The sequence below is a fragment of the Corvus cornix genome, chromosome Z, assembly GCF_000738735.6.
Source record: "Corvus cornix cornix isolate S_Up_H32 chromosome Z, ASM73873v5, whole genome shotgun sequence".
In the NCBI taxonomy this organism is placed as follows: Eukaryota; Metazoa; Chordata; class Aves; order Passeriformes; family Corvidae; genus Corvus; species Corvus cornix.
In genome coordinates this window covers 544,042-564,658 of record NC_046357.1, presented here as the reverse complement: position 1 = coordinate 564,658, position 20,617 = coordinate 544,042, and the positions used below count along the sequence as shown (strand labels likewise).

General features: G+C 54.6%; 2 long non-coding RNA genes across 4 annotated transcripts in view; one reads left to right on the top strand and one right to left on the bottom strand.

The window, feature by feature from the left end:
• LOC104698617 overlaps positions 1 to 20,617 on the top strand; it is a 109,820-nt gene that overhangs the window by 38,876 nt on the left and 50,327 nt on the right. For all 3 annotated transcript variants that reach the window (XR_002043356.3, XR_002043354.3, XR_002043355.3), the window contains exons 3-5: positions 1,931 to 2,046; positions 7,787 to 8,055; positions 20,281 to 20,439. This is a non-coding gene — a long non-coding RNA (uncharacterized LOC104698617). The remainder of the gene's footprint in view (positions 1 to 1,930; positions 2,047 to 7,786; positions 8,056 to 20,280; positions 20,440 to 20,617) is intronic.
• On the bottom strand, positions 16,222 to 19,189 carry LOC120411511. The gene is made up of 2 exons (XR_005603848.1): positions 18,673 to 19,189; positions 16,222 to 18,003 (listed from the first exon to the last, which is right to left on the bottom strand). It is a non-coding gene; the product is annotated as an uncharacterized LOC120411511 (long non-coding RNA).

The following is a 20,617-nucleotide window of genomic DNA, read 5'->3' as shown; positions in this document are numbered from 1 at the left end:
ATTGGAGTTTTCCAAACACACGGAACCTGAAACCTTCCGAGGTTTTCACAGGTTGGGGTCAAAGGGGAGCACCTGGACGTGGAACCCCGGGAATGCTGGCACCCAGCACCTCTCCCTGGGAGTGGGACCAGTGCCTGGGCGGGATGAAATCCATAAATCCCGTTGATTTAGCCCAGATGAGCGATGCATCCCTGCTCCTTTGGTCTTGCTGGGGGTTTTTGGATGGGCTCCATCCGAGCTGGGAGGTAAAAACGCTCCCAGTTCAATCCCTATTTTTAACTGCAGTGTTCCCCCAGTTGGAAGGGATGAACAGCCCTGGAATTCCCAAATATATCAATTATCAAGGCTCTGCTGCCTCATCCCTGGCAGTGCTCAAGGCCGGGGCTTGGAGCAGGTTGGGGAAGACGTTCCTGCGCACTGGGGACGGGCTGCAAACCTCTGCCAGCCCAGCCCGCTGCAGGATTTGATAATTCCAGGACTCCGTGACTCGGCGGCTTGTTCCCATTTCCAGTTTAATTTCCCTGAGCCACACGAGTCCCGTGCCCCCAATCAGCACGGCGTGCGAGTGATGATTTTAGAGGCCTTTTTCCAGTGCGTGCGCTCGGATCAAGATGGAAAATGCATTTCATATCCCCCGACTCCCGAAAATAGAGACAAAAGCCACGGCAGTGTCAGATTGCTTGGAATTAGTTGTAATTTGATTAGGAATCTCCCAGCAGGCTCCCCGAGCACACAGAGATCAGCGGGAATTAATGCCGTGATCAATTAGATCGGAATTGTTCGGCCAGCGCCGAGCAATACCACGGGCCCGGATTTTCCGGGAGTTCTTGCCTTAATCCTCTTGTTCGCCGGCTCCTTAGGAGGAGGCACAAAAGCTCCTAAATTAGGACAAGGATATTGCACATTGGGGAAAAATCCCGCTGCGGATTACGGAGAAATCCAGGGGGGGATTCTCCTCCAGCGCAGCCCAGGGGAGGGAGCAGATCCCAAATTCCTCCCAAAGGAGCTGCATTCCCTCACAATCCCACTGAAACAGCTCCTCCGCTCCTGATTAATTGTCTGGCCTCATCCCTGTGGGATTCCAGATTATTTGAGTCAAACTTAATTAATTTCCTGTGTTTGAGTCAGAATTTTTTTAATTTTCAATTAAATTCCCATTTTCAGGTAGAAATCCATACATTCATAACATTTCCCAGTGGCTGGGGCTGGAGTCCAGGAGAGCTTTCCCTGGTGCCACATGGTCCCAGCTTCATGATCCCACTGATGGCCAGGCTGGATCCACACCGGGATCATCCCAAATCCCAGCACTAGCTCTGTCCAGCTGGAATTTTATTCTTTTCTCGGAGTTTTTGAAGATGAAGAATTACAGAATCCCAGAAAAATTTGGGTTGGAAGAGATCCCTTGCCATGGGCAGGGACCCCTTCCACTATCCCCATCCAGCCTGGCCTTGGGCACTGCCAGGGATCCAGGGGCAGCCACAGCTGCTCTGGGCACCCTGTGCCAGGAAATCCCCACCCTCCCAGCCAGGAATTCCTTCCCCATATCCCATCCATCCCTGCCCTCTGGCACTGGGAAGCCATTCCCTGTGTCCTGTCCCTCCATGCCTTGTCCCCAGTCCCTCTGCAGCTCTCCTGGAGCCCCTTTAGGCCCTGCCAGGGGCTCAGAGCTCTCCCTGGAGCCTTCCCTTCTCCAGGGGAACCCCCCCAGCTCTCCCAGCCCGGCTTCAGGGCAGAGGGGCTCCAGCCCTGGGAGCAGCCCCATGGTCTCTATGGAAATCCCACCCTGTCCCTCTTGGCCACTGGAATAACTCAGGAGCTGATTTGTAACTGGGCAAAGAGGATCAGTTTGAGCCCCCCTTTCCACACTTCACTCCATGAGCTACTCTTGCAGGAAACAGTGGGATTTATGGTGCCAAATTCCCATTTGCAGCAGCGGTCAGGAGCCGGCACGGCGGGAAGGCTCAGCCCGGATTCACACCTGCGCTCCGCCGGGATCTGCGCCGCAACCCCGCAAGGTGCCAGGAGCCAGGGGCGCCAGGAGCCAAGGTAAAAGCGCACGGCACGGCGGGAATTGCCTTCCAGTGTAGTACATGAGAAATCTGTAAATAATTCATGGGAATTTATTATTCCAAGAGTAATTCCGACCCGGGCCAAAGGCAGGCGGCTGAAGCCCGGAGGAATTTCCCTCCGAACCACTACACGTGTCAGGCTGGGAGCCGAGGGATGAATATTTTAAGGACAACGACTTCTTTTTCCCGTTTTTCCCTGGATGTGCCGCCAGGACTAACCCAAGCTCCTGCTTTGCACTTTGGGAGGCACTGTGACACTCGCTCCCAGCTGGAAAAAACTGTCCCAATGTGCTTAAAATTCCTCAGGAAATGGGATTTCCCTACCTCTCCTTATTTTTGGATGCTCTGCTCCAGTTTTCAAAATTCCCTCTCTGACATTTCCTATTTCCTGAGCTGATATCCCGGATTATCTATCCTGGGATGGAATTTGCCACTTCCTGCCTGGTCCAAACTCCCTCTCCAGCTCTCTGGAATTGCAGCAGGACAAGCAGTGGACAATCCAGATCCCCCTCCTACAAGGAGCTGGAATTTTGACAGGATGCAAGGAAACAGCCTCAGGCTGTGCCAGGGGAGGGTCAGGTTGGACAGCAGGAGGAATTTCTCAAGGGAAAGGATTCTTGGCATGGGCTGTCCCGGGAGGTTTGGAGGTGTCCAAGGAACGCCTGGACAAGGTGGGGATCGGTCACAGGTTGGAGTCCGTGATCCTGGAGGTGTTTCCAAGCTCCCTGATCCCAGCATTCTGTGATTCCATGGCGAAGAGGTTCCCCTGAGGAAGGTGCTTGGCCAAAGCCCCAGGTGGGCAGGAGCAAGAGCTGAACTCTGCTTCCTTTCCCAGGTAATCCCCTGGCAGGGGGAGCGAGCCCCTGGCAGGCAGCCCCGGAGCCGCTTCTCCTCCCTTTGTGTCCCTCATTTGTTGCTGTGCATATTGAGCCATTCCAGCAGGAAATTGCATTTGCATCTTGTGTGGCACAAGCATGTTGTGAATATCATAAAAACACATATGGTCATAAAGGCTGGGAGAGAAGGCGATAAAAGTGACATTTAGGGAACAGCTTTGGGAAAGGCAAAACATGTTCAGGGAGCTGCTTTCGTGCAGCTCCTCCCTGCGAAAGATTCTGGGCTCTCACTTCAGAAGCTTTTGCAGCAAACTTCTTAATTTTGTGGCAAACTTCTTAATTTTTTGTGCAAACTTCCCTTTGTACAAACTTCTTTTTCTCCAAACTTCCTTTTTACACACTTCCTAATTTGTCTTGTCTAATCCTCTTCGTTTTCTTTCCTAATATCTTCGTTTTTTTCCCAAACTTCCTAATTTTTTTCCCTAATTATTTTTGTACAAACTACCTAATTAATGTATTCACTTACTCATTTCAAACTTGAGAATTTTTCCTTTTGAGCTTGAACCTCCTGGAAGCAACTCAGGAGCCCAGCAGCCTTTCCCAACAGTCGCGTTTTCCACGTGTTTCCCAGGTGTGGGACAGATTTTGTGGCAGTTTTAAGTGCAACTCTTTGGGATATTGGATGGAACAATATTTTGGGATGTTTGGCAATGGGATTTCATCGCTTGGCCATCAGGAGGTTCATTGTGGAGGCTGGTTTGGATGGGAATATCCCTGAATCCAGCCTTTTCCTGGCTGAGTTGGGTTTGTGCCGGAATTCTGGATAGCAGAAGTCTGTGGACATCCTGAAATATTAACTTTCAACAAGGAAAACTAAACAACTGGGAAAAGATTCTCATCACAGGTCAGAGGTCCCGGATGGAAAAGCAGGAAATCGTTCCCGCAAATAAAGCTCACAGAAAACTGTCCTCTCCATAGCTATTCCCGAATTTTTTCCCTCTCTTTACTCTCCCTGGGTCAGGGTTAACAGCTCCCTGTCAGGAACAGCCGTGGATCATGCCAGAGCTGCCAGCGGGATGGTTCTGCACAGCCAGCTCCATCCGCATCCCCTTGGAGCTGCTTTTCCAACCCTCCTGGTCCAAGGGAACATCTCGGGCAGGATTCCTGTGAGTCCTTGCCGTGTGCTCCCAGCAGGGAATTCATTCCAATTTTCCAGGGCTGTAAACTGCAACCCTTTTATCTGGAGCCTTTAGCAGGCTCTGTGACAGCAGATCCGATGGGAGCGTGCTATGCCATAAATCCTCCCAAAATGTTCCTTTCCACAGAAATTATGGGGCTGATTCATGCTCCAAAGGCGGATTTTCAGCCCTTGCCAAGTCGCCATCGCTCCCTTCTGCTTGGAATGATCAGGAGAAGTGTCTACCAAGGGAAGGAGGAGGAGGAGAAGGAGGAAGCCTTACAGGCAGCTCCAAATCTCCTGGTTTCCCAGAGGATTTCACTTCCATGCAGCTGTGGACTGCGCTTCCAACCGCTCCATGTGGAGCTTCCAAAGATGCCTGGATTTCATTCTGCTCCATGCAGAGGAGTTTCCTTTCCCTGCTTTCATAGGGGTTGTGCCAATCGGGAACGGGCACCTCTGTCCTGTGTCCCACCGCGTCCCCACGCTGGCCCCGCTCGGGGACTCCTGCTGCGCTCCAGGGGGCCTCCAGGCTGGAGAAGGGAAGGATCCAGGGACACAGAGCCCTTCCCAGTGCTTAGAGGGGCTCCAGGAGAGCTGGAGAGGGGCTTTGGTTTCCGTCAGTTTAACCGGCGTCATTCCAGGTTCATGGTCACTGCCCCCATCCCTCCCCTCCTGCTGCAGGAATCACCCGGACAAGGTGAATCCCTGTTATTCCCACTTCTGGCTTCCCTAGCCGCCTGCAGGCTGGAGCAAGGATAAATTCCCCCCACACGCACTTCCCTGGCCCCCCGCCGAGCAGCTGGCGCTGCGCAGAGAGACTGGGGAAAGAGGGGGAGCTGCAGGGTTTGGGAATTCGCAGCCTGACAAAGTTGTGACTTGCAGAAGAAGCACAAGGTAAGGGAGGGAAGAAGCCTCCCTGCCTGCGCCAGCCGCCTTTTCCCGGCAGCTCCCATCCCGGTGTAATTCTTCCCCCTAGTTTCCAGTCATGGAATAGTTGCCATTCAAGCGAGAGCTGCTGCAGAGCCTCGGAGAAGCCGGGCTGGGGGAAAGGAGCTGGAAAAGGACCCGCAGGAGAGGAGGAAGGCTGGAGGATGGGACAGAGATACCACAGATGTCCCGGGAGCTACGTGCATCCATCCACTGCTGGGATTCACTTCCCAGCAGCTCAATGGAGGCGATTGTTGCTTTTCCCTAAAGCGAAGCAGCTCCCGAACCCCCACGGAGCGGCCTCTCCCAGCTCCGACCCCGCCGGCGCCCTCCGTCCCCGCGGAGCGGGAGGAAGAGGGGCAGCAGGAGTCGGGAGCTGGGGAGCAGCGCCCGGAAACAACAGGGTTTGCAGAGTGGGAAGGGGGTGGAGGGCAGAGCTGAAGCCCTTCCAGCCTCCAGGCAGGACCAGTGGCAGGACGGACTCCCCGCTATCCAGAGCCACTCGGATCCCATGGAGTCACTCTTCCAACAGCCTCCGCCACTCCACATTCCCACTGCGCAGGCTGGCTTGTGCTTCCACTCTCCTTTCAGATGGAGATGAGAGCTGCTGCTCCCTGCCTTCACACAGGTGTCACATTTGTTGCCGAGCACCCGTAATTTTGGGAAGAGTGTTTGTACTGCAAATGGAAAGCTGTCATTCCCGGCGCCTCCCTTCCCGCCTAATTACAGCAGCCACTGGAGCTGGAGCTTCCACGTCTCCCAGTTAAACTGTGATGCTGCTTCCATTAAAACTAACGCGGATCAGAAATTCCGTAAGCACAGTTTCCCCCTTTCTCTCTCAAATTCCGGCAGGCTCCAAGCTCCTTCCTTCCATCCTAATAAACCATCCAAATGATACAGGAAGTGGAACATTAAGCCCCTGTTTTAGCAAATCACCGTCTCCTGAGGCGTTTGGGAGTGGCATAGGTGTTGTTTGAAAACTAGGTGGGTTAAGCGGGAAGGAGGAAGAGCAAGAGCTGGAGAGGGGTTTGGCGTGATGCTGCACTGCAAGGAGATGTTCCATTGGACAGAGACACCATTCCAGTATCCACAAACCCCAGGAGCTGGGTTTGGTTCCTGTTCCCCTTCCCGCTGGGGCAGGAATCAGATGGAATGTGCTACAATGAACCCTCCGGAGGGCAGCGAACCCAGAGCTTCTGGATCTAATTCATGTTCCACAGAGATTTCTGCAGGTGTGAGCTCCAGGCAGGATCTGGGCAACCAAAAGGATGAGGATGAAAGGCTCCTCCGTGCCCTTTCCCTGTGCCCACATCCACGGCACTGCAGACGCAAGTGGGAGAGTCCGAGCCCATCCCTGTGGCACAGCCACATCCGTTTTTAACACAGGCCTTCTGTGCTCTTCTTTTTCCAGCTCCGTCGCTCCAAACGGAGCAAAAGATGTTCCGGGCTTAGTGGGATTAAAAAACAAAGTCCGGCCCAAATATCCTGGCAGCCACAGCGGCACTTCCCTAAAACTGCCTGCCACGGGCAGTGCTGGAATGGAGTTGGGATTTAATGGCAAGCAACCCCACAAAATGGAGCTGAAAAAACACAGCAACCCTGAGCCATCATTTCGGGAGCATCACAAATGGATGGAGAGGGAAGCTCCCCACGGCACATGGAGAGGCAGATGTGGATGGGGATGGAAGCTCCCATTCCAGGCAGGGAGGGGCGGGATGACCACGGGCAGGAAGATGGAGATCCAGGACTCCAAAGCTGCTGCTTGGCTCTTCCCATGCTCATTGAGTTCCCAGTGCCTTTTGCTGCTGCTCATAAGCAAAAGTCTCTCAATTGCTGTTCCAGGATTGGAAATTGGAATCAGAGAAAGAGGAATGGGATGAAAATGAGATGAGAGAAAAAGAGAGAAATGGTGCTTTGGAAGCCTGTTCAAGTGTCTGATCTCCTGTGCTGTTTGTACTGAGAGAATAAATCCGTGCTGCATTCCAGGCTGGGGGAGTGGGGCGGGAAACACCCCCCTTCCCTGGGCATGGAATCATTAAGGATGGAAAAGATTTCTCCATGGAAAGGGTGCTCAGGCCTTGGCAGGGGCTGCCCAGGGACGTTTGGGGTCCCCATCCCCGGAGGGGTCCAAGGAAGGCCTGGACGTGGCACTCAGTGCTCTGGGCTGGGGACAAGGTGGGGACTGGGCACAGCTTGGACTAGATGGTCTTGGAGGTCTTTTCCAACTGAACCCACTCCCGGATTCTGGGATGCTCATGTCCAGCCCTCAGCCGAAGAACAGGCACTGTGTTCAGGCAGTTCACATGATCCGTGGGGAAGATTCCAATGTTTTCATTGAGGGACTGCGAATTCCTGTTGTGTTTTGTTTGTTTTGCCCTTTCCCAGAGCAATATTGTTTTTCCCTGGTGTCTCAGGAACTTCTCCTGGCCATCTGCACCATTCCCTTTCCCGCTTATCTGCCAAAGCCCTTTGGATTTTTCTAAGCCCAGCCACATGCTGCCAGCCAGATTTGCTTTGTGTTCCTGGGGAAAACCCAGTGGCAGCAGCGTTCCCGGGATGGCCGGGGCTCGGGAGGGGACGGAAGCACAGGGAGCGAGCCTCCATCCAGCCCCATCCTGACAATGCTCCCTCAGAGGCTCATAATGAAGCCATTGAGAAGTCGGAGTTATTTGGAAAGCGGGGAGGAATCTGCGCATGTTGGGGTTGAGTCACGCCTTGGCAGCCGCCACCCCAGCACAGATTTCCTTTTTTTTAAGTGCGCTTTTCTTTTCCAGATCCAGGGACAAGGGACCTTTATCAGCTCTAACTTCATCTCCGCCCCGGAATAGCTGCAGCCGGCCCAGTCCTGCCAGAGGAAACTTCCAGAAGGTCTTCATTTGGACACTTGGAGCTTCCAGTGGCTGCACTCTCCTCCCAGTTGGAAATTCGTCCCCAAGCCTGCTTATCTCCAGCCTGAAATTCTTTGGCTGCAGCTTCCCCCATGGATGTCAGTGCCTTCCTGCCTGCAGGATTAAGGGATCCATTCCAATCGCTCCATTGGCAGGTGTGTGAAAGCCTCTGGTTTCCTGTACCTTTTCCTGCTCTTTCTGATAAAATAACAGGTTTTCCTTATGGCATTTTGGTGCTCTGGTGTTGTCCAGAGGAGAACACACCACATATTCCTTGATCCTTTCCTTGGCTCCACAATGTCCACACTCAGGTCCTGCCCAGCCTGGATGGACCAGAAGGGAAAAAGGCTCCATCCAAAGCACCCTCAGGCACTGGGTGCTCCAGGCATCCTGCATCCCCCAGCTCCCGGGGTTCCAGATCCCTGCACCCTCAGGCACTGGGTGCTCCAGGGATCCTGCATCCCCCAGCTCCCGGGGTTCCAGGGCACTGCACCCTCAGGCACTGGGTGCTCCAGGGATCCTGCATCCCCCAGCTCCCGGGGTTCCAGGGCACTGCACCCTCAGGCATTGGGTGCTCCAGGCATCCTGCATCCCCCAGCTCCCGGGGGCCTGGGGCATCTCCCACCCCTACTCCAGCGCCGTCCCCACCGAGGTAAGGCAGTTCCCTCCATCCTGTGTTGTCCCACACGGACACAAGCTCAATGGGAAAGCTCCTCTTTTTCCTCAGCGGGAATGTGGGAGCCTCCAGCGTGGCAGGCATGCCCTGGACACGGCCCCAGCTGGACGTCGAGCCCCGAATCCTGCGCTGCCTGCAAGTGGGAATTGTGGCCATGGAGAAGTTGCGGGCCGGGCGTGGGGAGTGCGGGAGCTGGCGGGCATTGTTGTGGAAGTGTGGATGGGATCAGGCACAGATGGGAGACACGGAGCTGTCAGAATGAGACTGGATTGGGAAATGTTATAATTGGGATGGTAAACAAGTTCACAAGGACCCTATTGAGGCAAGGCATTGCCATGGTAACCGCCCAGAAAAGTCTGGGAATGAGGAAGGGATCGATACGTGGGGGCAGCCGAGGGAAGGGGCCGCGGGTGCTCCAGGGGTCCCTTCCCAGCGCCGGGGGCAGGGAATGAGGGCTCTGGAATGTGCTCCAACCCTGTCCCGCTCTCCGGGGAAACACTGCTGCTCCAGGCTGTGAGCTTTTCTGGGATGAGCACACCGGGATGGGATCCTGTGCTCGCACAGTGGGCTGGGCCTTTCCTGCCGTTTGACAGAGGGTTGGGAAATCCTGGTTCTGCTGCAGGGACCTCTTCCATCAGTCCATAGGATCCACTTCCCAGTCCGAGCAGGACTGGAGCTCTCTGGCACATCCTGGATGCGGCCAGGGCAGGATGGGCCCTCACACGCCCCATCCCCAGGAGGGGGTCACCTCTCCAAGGCTGCCAGAGCTCAAGGCACAGGGTGGGATTTTGGGGTGCCCCGTGCAGGGCCAGGAGCTGGACTCATGATCCAGGTGGGCCCTTTCCACCTCAGGAAATCCTAGGATCCTATCAAGCTGGGAGCAGCATGGAGAGCAATCCCTGCTCCCGCTGCAGCCCACATCTCCCTGCTCCGGCCTTTCCCAGTGTTAGGGTGAGAAGTTGGATGTGAGGAAACAAGAAAGTAAAAAGTCCTGTAATAAAAGCAAGCTTAGCAACTTTATCCTCCAAAATAATATTTTTAAAGCCTTATTTTATTAATCATCTACTTGTCCTTAATGGGATAATACTCCACATCCCAAGATGGACGCAGCAATTTTCCTCACTCCAATAAAACGATAAAATTTGTTTATAGGCCAAAAGAAATGCTAAGGGCCCAGGGCCACTGAAACCCTCAGAACAAATCTTTTTTAAGTGGCAGGGTTGCAGCCCAGGGCAAGGGGCACCAGAAGGAGTTGGACATCCTCAAATCATCAGGAATGGAATTTGGAATCCGTCTGCTGAGCTGAGGTGGGCCTGGGCTGCCTTCCTTCTGTGGCTGAATCAGGGAAAAAATAGGATTTTGTTCTCTGGGATTACTTCAGACAGCAAAGGTTTGATTGGGAAGTGAACCCTGAGTTTGCAATCTGAATCCCAGCATTATTCCAATTGGAAAAGAGCTTCGGGATTACGGAGTCCAACCTGTGCCCGGTCCCCACCTTGTCACCAGCCCAGAGCACCGAGTGCCACCTCCAGGCTTTCCTTGGACTTGGCCTGGGATGGGAACTCCAAACGTGCCTGAGCACCCTTCCCACATCCTCAGTAGCGCCTCTGCTTCGCCCATGGAATTCTGTCCCATTACCTGACATGCCCAGCTGAAAGAAGCTGTAGGAGCTGCTCGAACCCTTAACAGGTGTCCAAGTCCTGCCTCTGTTGGGTGGCAGCCGGGAATGCAGAGCCTGGATCCCGGCGCTGGAACAGCCCTGGGCTCAGCAGCGCTCCCAGATTTCTCACCCTCTGGGACGAGATGTCTCCCAGGACTTGCACAGCTTATTTGGGAAGAGGCCCTTGAAATCCATCTGCTTCCTTCCTGGGAGTCAGTGGGTTTGAAGCAGGGAGGTTGGACTTTTCCAGGAGCCCAGGAAGCACATGTGGGCACGGCGCTGTTCAGCCAAGCACTGCGAGCCCAGGTTTTTCCATCCCTCTCTGAGCTGCACGGCAGCACTATCCATCATTTTTCCAGTGGCTGCAATCCCTTTCAATCCCAGTGAATTGCTGGGACAGATCTTTAATAATAACAAGCCACCAAGACCTGGGAGATTTCATTTATTCTGGCATGATCCACACATTTCCCGACTCGTGCGGGACCATATGGAGCTCTCTGTTGAATTTGGAGGAGTTACTGGGGTGAAACAAGGAGGAATTTTGTTCCTCATCCTCTTCAATTATGCCATGGATTGGATCGTGCAGCAAACTCTGAGAGCTCATCTGGGCACAGCAATCAGCCCCCAGGAGCCATCGCCAAGCTGGGCTGTGCCAGGAAACACTCAGAGCGAAAACACCGCTGGGAGCCGAGCCCTGGAGAGAATCGCTGGGGCTCGACACTCCCCTAAAGCTGGGAGTGGGAAGGGAGCCCTCAGTCTGTCACCTGCAGGCAGGAAAAGGCTTTGGGAAGGTCGGGTTTGGGCAGTGGGATAGAGGGGGAAATGACATCAGATCGACTCCTTCTGGATTTTACTCTTTGCCATCATTTACCTGGGAAATGAAGGAAGCTGGTGCCCAGAATTCCTGTGGAGATGGATTGTTCAACCCCAGCAGTGAGCAGGGTGGAACCATAATGGTCCCAATGCCCAGACGCTGAGGCCACATTTGCACAGAATCATGGAGTGCTTTGGGATGGGAGGGACCCTAAAGCACATCCAGTTCCAGGGGCAGGGACACCTTCCCCTATTCCAGGTTGCTCCAAGCCCCGCCCAACCTGGCCTGGGACACCTCCAGGGATGGGGAGTCCCCAGCCTCTCTGGCCAGCCCACATCCAAACTTCTGTGCCTCTATTAACCCTTTCCCAAAACCCCCCTGATAAATAGACTCCAAGTGAACAAAAAATCCCCTTTTTGGTGCCTGAGGACTAATGGAACATGACATTTATTATTCCAGAGAGGTGCCAAAGGAATCAAGACGTTGATTCCGTGTGAGCAGGCAGAGTGTGATCCCAGCTCCTGCCTCTCCGAGCCATCAATAATAGAGCGGTTCCCATTCCCATTCCATTATGGCTAATAATGAGTTATGGATAAAGCCACCACGTCCTGTGGAAAAAGCAAGATCTGGGTTGATTATTAGAGGCTCAAATCAAGAGATTGATGCCCAGAGCCAGCCTAATTAGCAGGAGTCTATTGGAGAGGAAGCTGAGCATGCTGCTCCAGCACTGCCAAATGAAATTAAGGCCCAATTATTGATAAATGAAGAGTGGTTTGTGCTGGAGCCTGGCCTGGAGTCGAGGAAACGCATCTGTCACTTGGCCTGCCCGGGAGTCACTCATGTGTGACACGGCATCCTGTGCGTTCCCGCTGCAGCTGGAGCTCGGGAGCCGAAGCAGGGCTGGCAGGTGCCATTCCCGCCTGGAACGGGGGCACACGGAGAGCTGTCCCAGACTGGTTCCTGGGGAAAGCGCTGTGTTCCTTACCTGCTCCATGGTTTTCCAGTTAGCGGTTTCCTGGTGGGGACACACAAACCACTGGTGCCCAGTGCCCTCCTGGGACTGCACTGTTGCCATAAAAACGGGCAGCGGAGCTGTTTGAAATCCCTCACTTGCGCGGCCTCTGAGGCCCACGAATTCCATAAATGAATGAGGTGGGTGGGGTCGGGAAGTGACCCCTTTTCATAAACCTGCCGTTGGAGCAAGAGCTTATGCAGTCTGTGGTGAAAGGCAAATGGAAACCGAACATCAGTGAGGTGAGGAGATGGCAGCGTGGGCACGACCGCTCCCACGGCAGTGCGGTGCCTTCGGCTGGGAGGCCGATTTGTCCTGCCACACTGAGGTGGGATTAAAAGTTCATGGAATTTCATCCTCACCTGCTGGGGAGAACTGGACAGAAATGTCACCTGCGAGCGCTGAGAGTTTTCCACGAGATCTGAGGCAAAGGGATGACATCCAGGAATGAAAAGGAGAGGTTTAGATGGGATATTGGGAAGGAATTCCTGGCTGGGAGGGTGGGGAGGCCCTGGCACAGGGTGTCCAGAGCAGCTGTGGCTGCCCCTGGATCCCTGGAAGTGTCCAAGGCCAGGCTGGACAGGGCTTGGAGCAACCTGGTCATGGGGTGGAGTGAGCTGATCCTTAAAATCCCTTCCAGCCTAAAGCATTCCATGATTCCACATGGATTCAAACAGCCGTGGCCAAGGTCTCGGCTTCAGAGGTCCCAAAATACCCCTGAGGATCTGGGGCTCGGCTCGGCGACACGTCGGGATCACGCCGTGGGAAGCGCCTTTTCTCGGCAGGCACCTGAGAACGCGGTCGGAAATAGGCTGCTCGTTGTCACAGGTGTCACCGCTTCCCTGCTTCCCAAGGACCCCGCGTCTTTTAATACCCAAACATTTTTGGAAATCTGCCCCCATTTTAAGTAGGGCAGGAAATGTCTGTGCATCTGAAAGAGCTGCAGATCCTCTCTCGAGACAAGGAGTCGAGTTCCCAGAGGCACCGGGTGATTCCTGTTCCTCAGTCCCGTTTAACCGAGGCTGGGCCTGGGTCCTGGCTTTGCACGGGGCTTTGCCGTGGGGTTGTCCCTGCTCACCACTGAGCACCGGGCTCTGCTCCAGCTCCTGTGGAGAGCCCTGGGAGTGGGGAGGTGCCAGTGCACAGGTGGTGCATGCTGCATCCCTGGAAGTGCTCAAAGCCGGGTTGGACAAGGCTCGGAGCAGCCTGCGCTGGGGAAGGTGTTGGAACTGATGGGGTTTAAGGTCCCTTCCAACCTAAATCATTCCATGATAAATCCTCTCAGTGCTAAATGAAGGTGGGTCTCTGGTGGGCTTCTCCACTGGGACACTTGGATTTCCCTTGGATTTGGCACATGAACCTTTCCCTTCCCTTCCAAAGAATCCAACTCATTCCTCACTCTCCAAACGAGGTACTGATAGAATTTGCTACCCTGGATTTAAAGCGTTCCCATGTAAGATCGAATCAATCTTTTCTGGAGCGAGTTTTTCCTCCTGACATTTCTCCTGGTCCCTCCGAACCGGAGAAATTATCCTGAGCTGCTATTTGATGGATACCTCTCCCTCTGGTGCAGCACCGGGCCTGCAATCTAAGCTACATCTCAAATATTAAAAATAACAATGAAATGCAATTCCACCGACCCATCCTAACTTGATTTGGGGCCGCCAGGAGAAGCCGGCTGCCATATGGAGATTTGCTGGCCATTCCTGCTCCGTGCCCGTCCCCCCTTCCCATGGATTGCCGCAGCTCCAGCCACGCTCTGCTGCCTCCAGGGCAGTTCTTACGGATTTTATCCGGTTTTATCACCTCTGCATCCCCTGGCCATCCCCTCGGAGGTGCAGGGTCTCTGCCCCTGGGAAGCCCTGGAGTAATCCCAGCCCCGATTCCAGGCTCAGCTCCTGGAAGGGAGCAGAATCCAGGTCGGCACTGCAGCTGCTCCCAGCTCACCTTGTTTGTCCCCTGGGCTGTTCCACCTGTGCCGTGACCCCGGAATGTGCAGGGAAAAGCAGATTTTTCCTGCCAGGCCCAGCTCAGTGTGTACAGGAGAATACGCAGATCCGTGCTGAGGGGACAGTGACATTTCCCCGGCCCAAAGAGCCACATTCCCTGCTCTCCCTGAATGCACAACTCCGGCCCCACCCCTTCAGGACAGGGCTTGGAGAGACCTGGGACGGTGCAGGGTCCCTGCCAAGAGCAAGGGAAGGAGAGAGGTGAGCCTTGAGGTTCCTCCCCACCCAAACCATTCCAGGGTTCCGTGCCGCAGCTCCGCGTGCTGAGGCAGGGGATCTTTCATGCACAGCGTGGAATGAAAAGAGGAAAATGTCTCTTCCTTTTTCTAAAAAAGGACATCAATAAAACTCTTACATGAAAACAAGAACAGGAGGAAAACAAGCTGAGCTGCAGAGACACAACAATCACTGAGGGCTGAGACCTTGGGAAGGAGCTGGAGCCCAGAGTGGGGTTTTGCAGGGAGTTTTCAACCACTCTCAAATGTCAGGTTGGGTTTTTTGATGCTCTTCCATTCCCACCATAAAACAAAATGATTTGAGGACCCTTTGGCGCCCTGGAACAGCTCCCACTCTTGCTGTAGAGCCCGAGCTTCACACGTGGGTTTAGCTGCTGCTTGCCCCTTATGACACTCTGGTTATGGGGTTAAACCAGCAGCACTTCCATTAAACCCTCTGTTGATCATATGGAATTCATGGATGGGCAGGGGCTTGGCTGTGAGGGGAATAAATGAGCTGCGTGTTTCTCCCGGGTAACTCCAGGCTTATCAGGGGACTGGGAAGTGCCCTAAACACAGCCAGGGTTTTCCAGGAGCATGGGGAGGTGGTTACCCAGGAATCCGGTCTGTACGACAGAGCTGCCGTGTGGAATGTTTGCGCCCTGTCATCTAAACCGTTCCATGCTCTGCCTTTCCTTCGTGTCCCTGCCCATCCCAGCCTCCCCCAGCATGGGAAGGATGGTTTGGAGCTCAGCAGCCTGGGCTAGAGGAAAGTGGCCCTGCCCCTGGCAGCTGCTGAGCTTTCAGGTCCCTTCCCGCCCAGAGCAGCCCAGGACTGTGGGAGCTCTCCGCGCCTTCCGCAGGGCCAGGGCAGGCTGGAGCTCGGCTGCCGAGGGATGCTCCGCAGCAGGATTGCTAAAGCACGGCTCGGCTCGCTGTAATGTGTTATGACACAGATCAGCTGTTGTTTTCCAGTCTCAAAGGAAACCTTGTGGAATCTCATTCCTTTGACTGGATTAAATTAGCTGCAAATGTTGTCCTTTAAACACAAACTCAAGGCCCTTTCGCTGGAAAATGAAGCGTGGATGGCAAAATCTCTTTCAAGCCATTGTTTCTTTGGAGCTGTGGTTTACCTTTGGTTCCCTAACAAAGTAAATTAATAAATGAAGGGGTAGCAGAGTTGTTTCTATAGCAATCCCCATGGAAACATCAAAAATGCCACAAACACTCATCCTCAGCCTCCAGCTCCCGGGAGAGCACAGCTCGGGGTAAAGCACAGCCATGGCTCCTGGATTCAGCCCAGCTCCTGGTGCCCTTTCCCTTCAAGAGCTTCGATAGCCATAGATCCCCAAAATTAAAGAGTTTTCCTGACCTAGTAGCACATTCCTTTGGGAAGCGTCCCTGAAAGGTGCTGGAGCTGCTCATCCCTTTCCACAGGGCGCCCTTCAGAAGGAGGAGGAGTCAGCAAACCCAGGGGCCATGACTTGGATGGAATAAAGAGGCGCCTGGTGAAAGACCAGAGTGGTGGCTTAAATCCTGGGATTTCCCTACAATGAACCTTGCTTTGGGAGAACTTCCACTGAGTGGAGTGAGATGGTCCCACACCTCTGACCATCCCGCCGTGGCTTTCACGGACACATGGAATTCCTGGGATGGCGGGGAGGCCCTGGCACAGGATTCCCAGGGAAACTGTGGCTGTCCCATCTTTGGGAGTGCCCAGGGCCAGGCTGGATGGGGCTTGGAGTACCCTGGGATAGGGGAAGGTGTCCCTGCAGTGGCACGGGGTGGTCCTTAGGGTCCCTGCCAGTCCTGCAACTGAAGTGCTCAGGAGCAAAGCACGGAGCAGGGCTGGAGAACAGCCACATTCCAGGGCTCACATCCGTTCGGGATGGATTTGGCTCCCGGTCAGGGCTGACAATTAGGCCGTACAGTTAATATTTTTACAGCTGTTTTATTAATAACGCATACAGAGCACCCAGCCAGGGTTTGTTGGAGACACCTCAGGAAAACGAACGATGTAAATAACAGATGGATGCGGAATAGTCTCACCAACAGGCACCGAGATATTCCCATCTTGTTTAGGAGGAATCTAAATAGACAGATTGGAGATAAACAGGCAAAGGGAGGAGAGCAGGGGCTGGGATTGGGGATGGATAAACTCAAAGGCACCTGGGGAGTCCCTCGGATCCTCGGGATCATGGCATCCATAAGGTTGTGGATGTGCCCACCTGGAGGAGCCTTTCCTGCACCTCTCCAGCCCAGCCAGCCCGCCTTAACCCTTGCAGGGTCTCAAGCCCAGCTCCCCAGCCGGGAAATGGTTAATTAGGATAATTCCAACAACCCTGCAATGATTTTGCCTGTAACTCTTAACTCCTCTGTTCCATGGGTTTGCTGCTCTGACTGTATTGGAATTTTGGGGCAGAGAAATGAGAAGAGAGAAGGGTGTGCGGGATATGCCCAGGAAAGGATGGATTTAGTGCATTTTGGGGGCAAACAGCTGCCGAATGTGTGCGCAACACGAGCAGGCAATGGTCCCCGGTGGTTGATGCACAAAGCTCTGTGTGGGAAGGGTAAACCAAAATCATCTGGCGCCGGGAGCCGGGCAATCACAGGGATTTGCAGTTGGATTTATACCTTGGGATTTTCTCTGGAGCTCGGAGAGCTGGGAGAGCCGGTGGCTAACAGCTGGAACTGGAGGTCCAGGTTACCTGGTGTGTGATGGGAGGAGGGCGCGAGGTGCCCACACAGGAGAAGGGCACCAGAGCCCTCCAGGGAGAGCTCAGAGCCCCTGCCAGTGCCTGAAGGAGCTTCAGGAGAGCTGAAGAGGGACTTTGGAAAAGGCACGGAGGGACAGGACAAGGGGAATGGCTTCCCACTGCCAGAGGGCAGGGACAGATGGGATATCGGGAAGCAATTCCCGGCTGTGAGGGTGGCACAGGTTTCCCAGAGAAGCTGTGGCTGCCCCAGCCCTGGAAGTGTTCCAGGCAGCCCCATTCCGCTCCTCCCGGGATTGTCACACCTCAGAGCCGCGGCATTCCCACGCATCCCGAAATCCACAGGTATGTGCCACTCCCGCTGTGACCCGAGCGCGCTCGGCGAGGAAGCAGCGCTCGGAATAGCAGCGAAGGCAGCAGAGGCTGGGGAAAGCAGGGAAAGCGAAGGGAGCCAGGAGTTCTGAAACGCAAACTGTGATAAATCTCAGCCTAACACGCCTCGGCTGGGAACACACCGTTCTCCCGGAGGAGCTGACTGCCTATCAGTGCCTTTGGAAAGGCGCTTTCTCCAGGGCTCGCTGCGGAGCGCGGGGAACACAAACACGAGGGCCTTTTCCCAGCCCGCGCCTCCCCTGGCATCCCAGCCGGGGGTTGCGTTCTCTGCGAGGAAAGTTCACGGCGGGTTCATCCCGGCTGCTTCGGAGGGGTTCGGCAGAGGGATAAACAAACAACAATTAGCACCTGATTAGCACCTCTGACATTTCCTGCGGCCTCTGTTGTACGGGTGCAGAGGAAGAGATGCTCCCGTCACTTGCCGCGTCTCAGCGCTCGGCTCCGGCTTGGGTTTTAGGGAGAATTCCTTCCTGGGAAAGGGTGGTCAGGCGCTGGCACGGCTGCCCAGGGCGGCGGCGGAGTCCCCGTTCCCGGAGGATGTGGATGTGGCAGTGGTGGCCTGGGCAGGGTTAGACTCAGTGGTCTTCGAGCTCTGTTCCAACCTCAGTTCCTGTGATTCCAAAGGATTCCATGAGGATATGCTGGCATTGTAGTTACATTTTGTTAACTTCAGGCCACAGGCAGAGAAACTGCCCAAACTTCCTGGAAGGAGCAGCAGTGACGGAGCCTCCCCGGCAGCCGCTCCACTGGATCCCAGGACAGTCGGGAATTTCAGTGGAGACAGTTCAGGGATAGAAAGTAGAGGCAGGAAGTGTGTGGAGCTCCGTTTGCCGAGCTCTACAGTACAGACGTCTTACCACATAAATTTAACAATTATTATTGTGTTGCCCTTTTCCAGGAAAGGGTAAAGGAGATTTGTAGGAGCACTTAACACATGTAAATCCCCACCTCTTTAAGGCAAAGCAACGCGCTAAATGGGGCCGTAAATATCCCGAGTATTCTGTCCTTTCGGAAATCATACCTTTCCCCCTCCTCTCACTGCAATTAAACCCGCGCCTTATTCTAACATAGCTCTGGGGAAGCAGGCATTTAAAAACCTCCAAACAGGTGTTTGTTGAGGGAGACAGGAGCTCCGGGGGGTTCGGTGGAAGCGGGAGTCAAAGGCAAGGGTGGTTTGTGTAGCAGGGCCTGAAGTCCCACTTGCTGCTGCTTTCCCAAAAACTCGGATCAAATCCCGACCAGCCGCCCCTTTTGCCCCGTGCGAGAGCTGACAATTCACCTGCGGCTCCTCCTTCTTCTTTCCAAGGGCTTTGGCAGCGAGGGTGGGAATCCCAGGAGCAGGGAGGCTGGGAAAGTCCTCCAGTACCACAGAGTCCAGCCTGTGGCCGATCCCACCTCGTCACCAGAGCAGAGTCCAGTCCCTCCCTGGACACCTGCACACCTCCCCGAGCAGCCCCTGCCAATGTCCAGTGTTTCCATCGCAGCCCGTCCAGCGCGGCAGCTGCTTCCTGAGGAATCCATTGCCCTTTCCCGGGGCTGGAGGCCGCTGGGAACTGCGGAGCGTTTCCGTAGCTGCTCCTTGCCCAGCCCCGCCCCGCCTCGCTGCGGTGCCAGGGTGCCTGCTGGATGATTTCTGTGTTGTGGTCAGCGCGCAGATCCCCCGCTGTCCGTGACTGAACCCGGCCGGTCCCGAACGCCCGGTTCTGGGTTCAAACTGACTGCCTGGCCTGCTCCTTTTACGATTCCAGTCAGAGCTCGGCGGCGCTGCGTCGCTGCCAATTTAACTGCACTTTTACCAGGACGACGAGGACGGAAAAATGAAAATCACATTTGGCACATTTAATCAGATAATTATTTTTGAAGAAACGAGCAGGAATGTTAAATACATTTCCCCGTTTTTTTCCATCTGTTGCGGCTGACGTGCAAGACTGGGGCTCTAATAACGAGGCCCATCTCCCGCGCTGCCTCCTGATTAATATTTCAGGATTATCCGAGCGCCGAGGTGCGGCCGCCGGCTCCGTGGGCAGCACATCTGGCTGCCACGTGTGCCTCGTTCCCTTACACCTGTAAATCCGGGGTCAGGGCTCCGCCTGCAAGGGGCCGCAGAGCCCTGGGGCGAAGGGGGTTATTAATGGGGCCAGGTGCCGCTCCGGCTCCGGGTAATATTCCTGCCCCGTGTAGGGTGTCAGGAAGCAGGGCTGCTGTTAATCACCACTGCAGCACTCCTGGAGCCAATGTGTTCTCTCCGCAGCCCTGGAGCTGCCTCATCCAGCGGCTCTTGCATGCGGCAGTGGACTTCGGGGCATCCCGTAATATGTACCTGTGTCCACACAAGGTGGATAACCTTCAAAGCCAGCCCAAAGGCTTTTATTCGGGATGAAAATCCCAGGGATTTTTTTCCCCCAGTCCTGGCCAAACTGAGCAAATCCATAACTTTGCAATGGAGCAAAGAGGTGGAGCTTCCCGCCCCTCGGGCATCCGCAAGGAAGGGAATTCGCCCCTTCGGAGTGACTTTCTCACAGGTTTCCAGCCACAGGGGGACACCCAGCTGGGACAAAAGTCCGGGGGAAAGGCCACGGGCACCAGGCTGCTCCTGAACAAGGAGCGGAGCCGCCTTGTTGGGACAAACCCAGAGAGGGAAGCAGAATCCCTGGAACAGGAAAAGTGATTGGGACATTTCCCTGGAGTGAAGGTTTTCAGGGATACAGGCATATCTGCTGCCCTGCACTCCGCAGGTCCCTCTCCAGCCGGGAATGGCAGCACAGGGGTTTGGTATCGCTCTGAATTGCTTGGTTTGTTTAGGGAAAGCATTCCTGGAAAATCAGTTCCTTTGCTCCTTTTTCCTGTGTCCATACAAATAGTTCATAAGAGTTTTTCTCCCCTCCAGGCAGGCCTTCCCTGATTCCCAGGGAAGCTCCCGAGACAGGAGTTCTGAGATGGCCACGTCGTGGGAAGTCGTGGATCCCTAAAGATTTGTTCCACTGGACACTGGAGCAGGGAAGCAGGAGCTGGACTGGAATCCCCCAAGGATTTAGGAAGCACCAGGGTAAGCTGCTGAAAAGCTGGTTCTCCCAAAGTTTGAAAGTTTGCTTTTCCCCCAGCCAGAGGAACGAGTCCAACCCCCTGGACGTGGAAGAGGGAACATCTCCTGTTGAATTTTGCCGTTGCCATAGCGATTGATTAAATAAAATAGAACCCCCCTCCACTTGTAAATTCCAAATCCT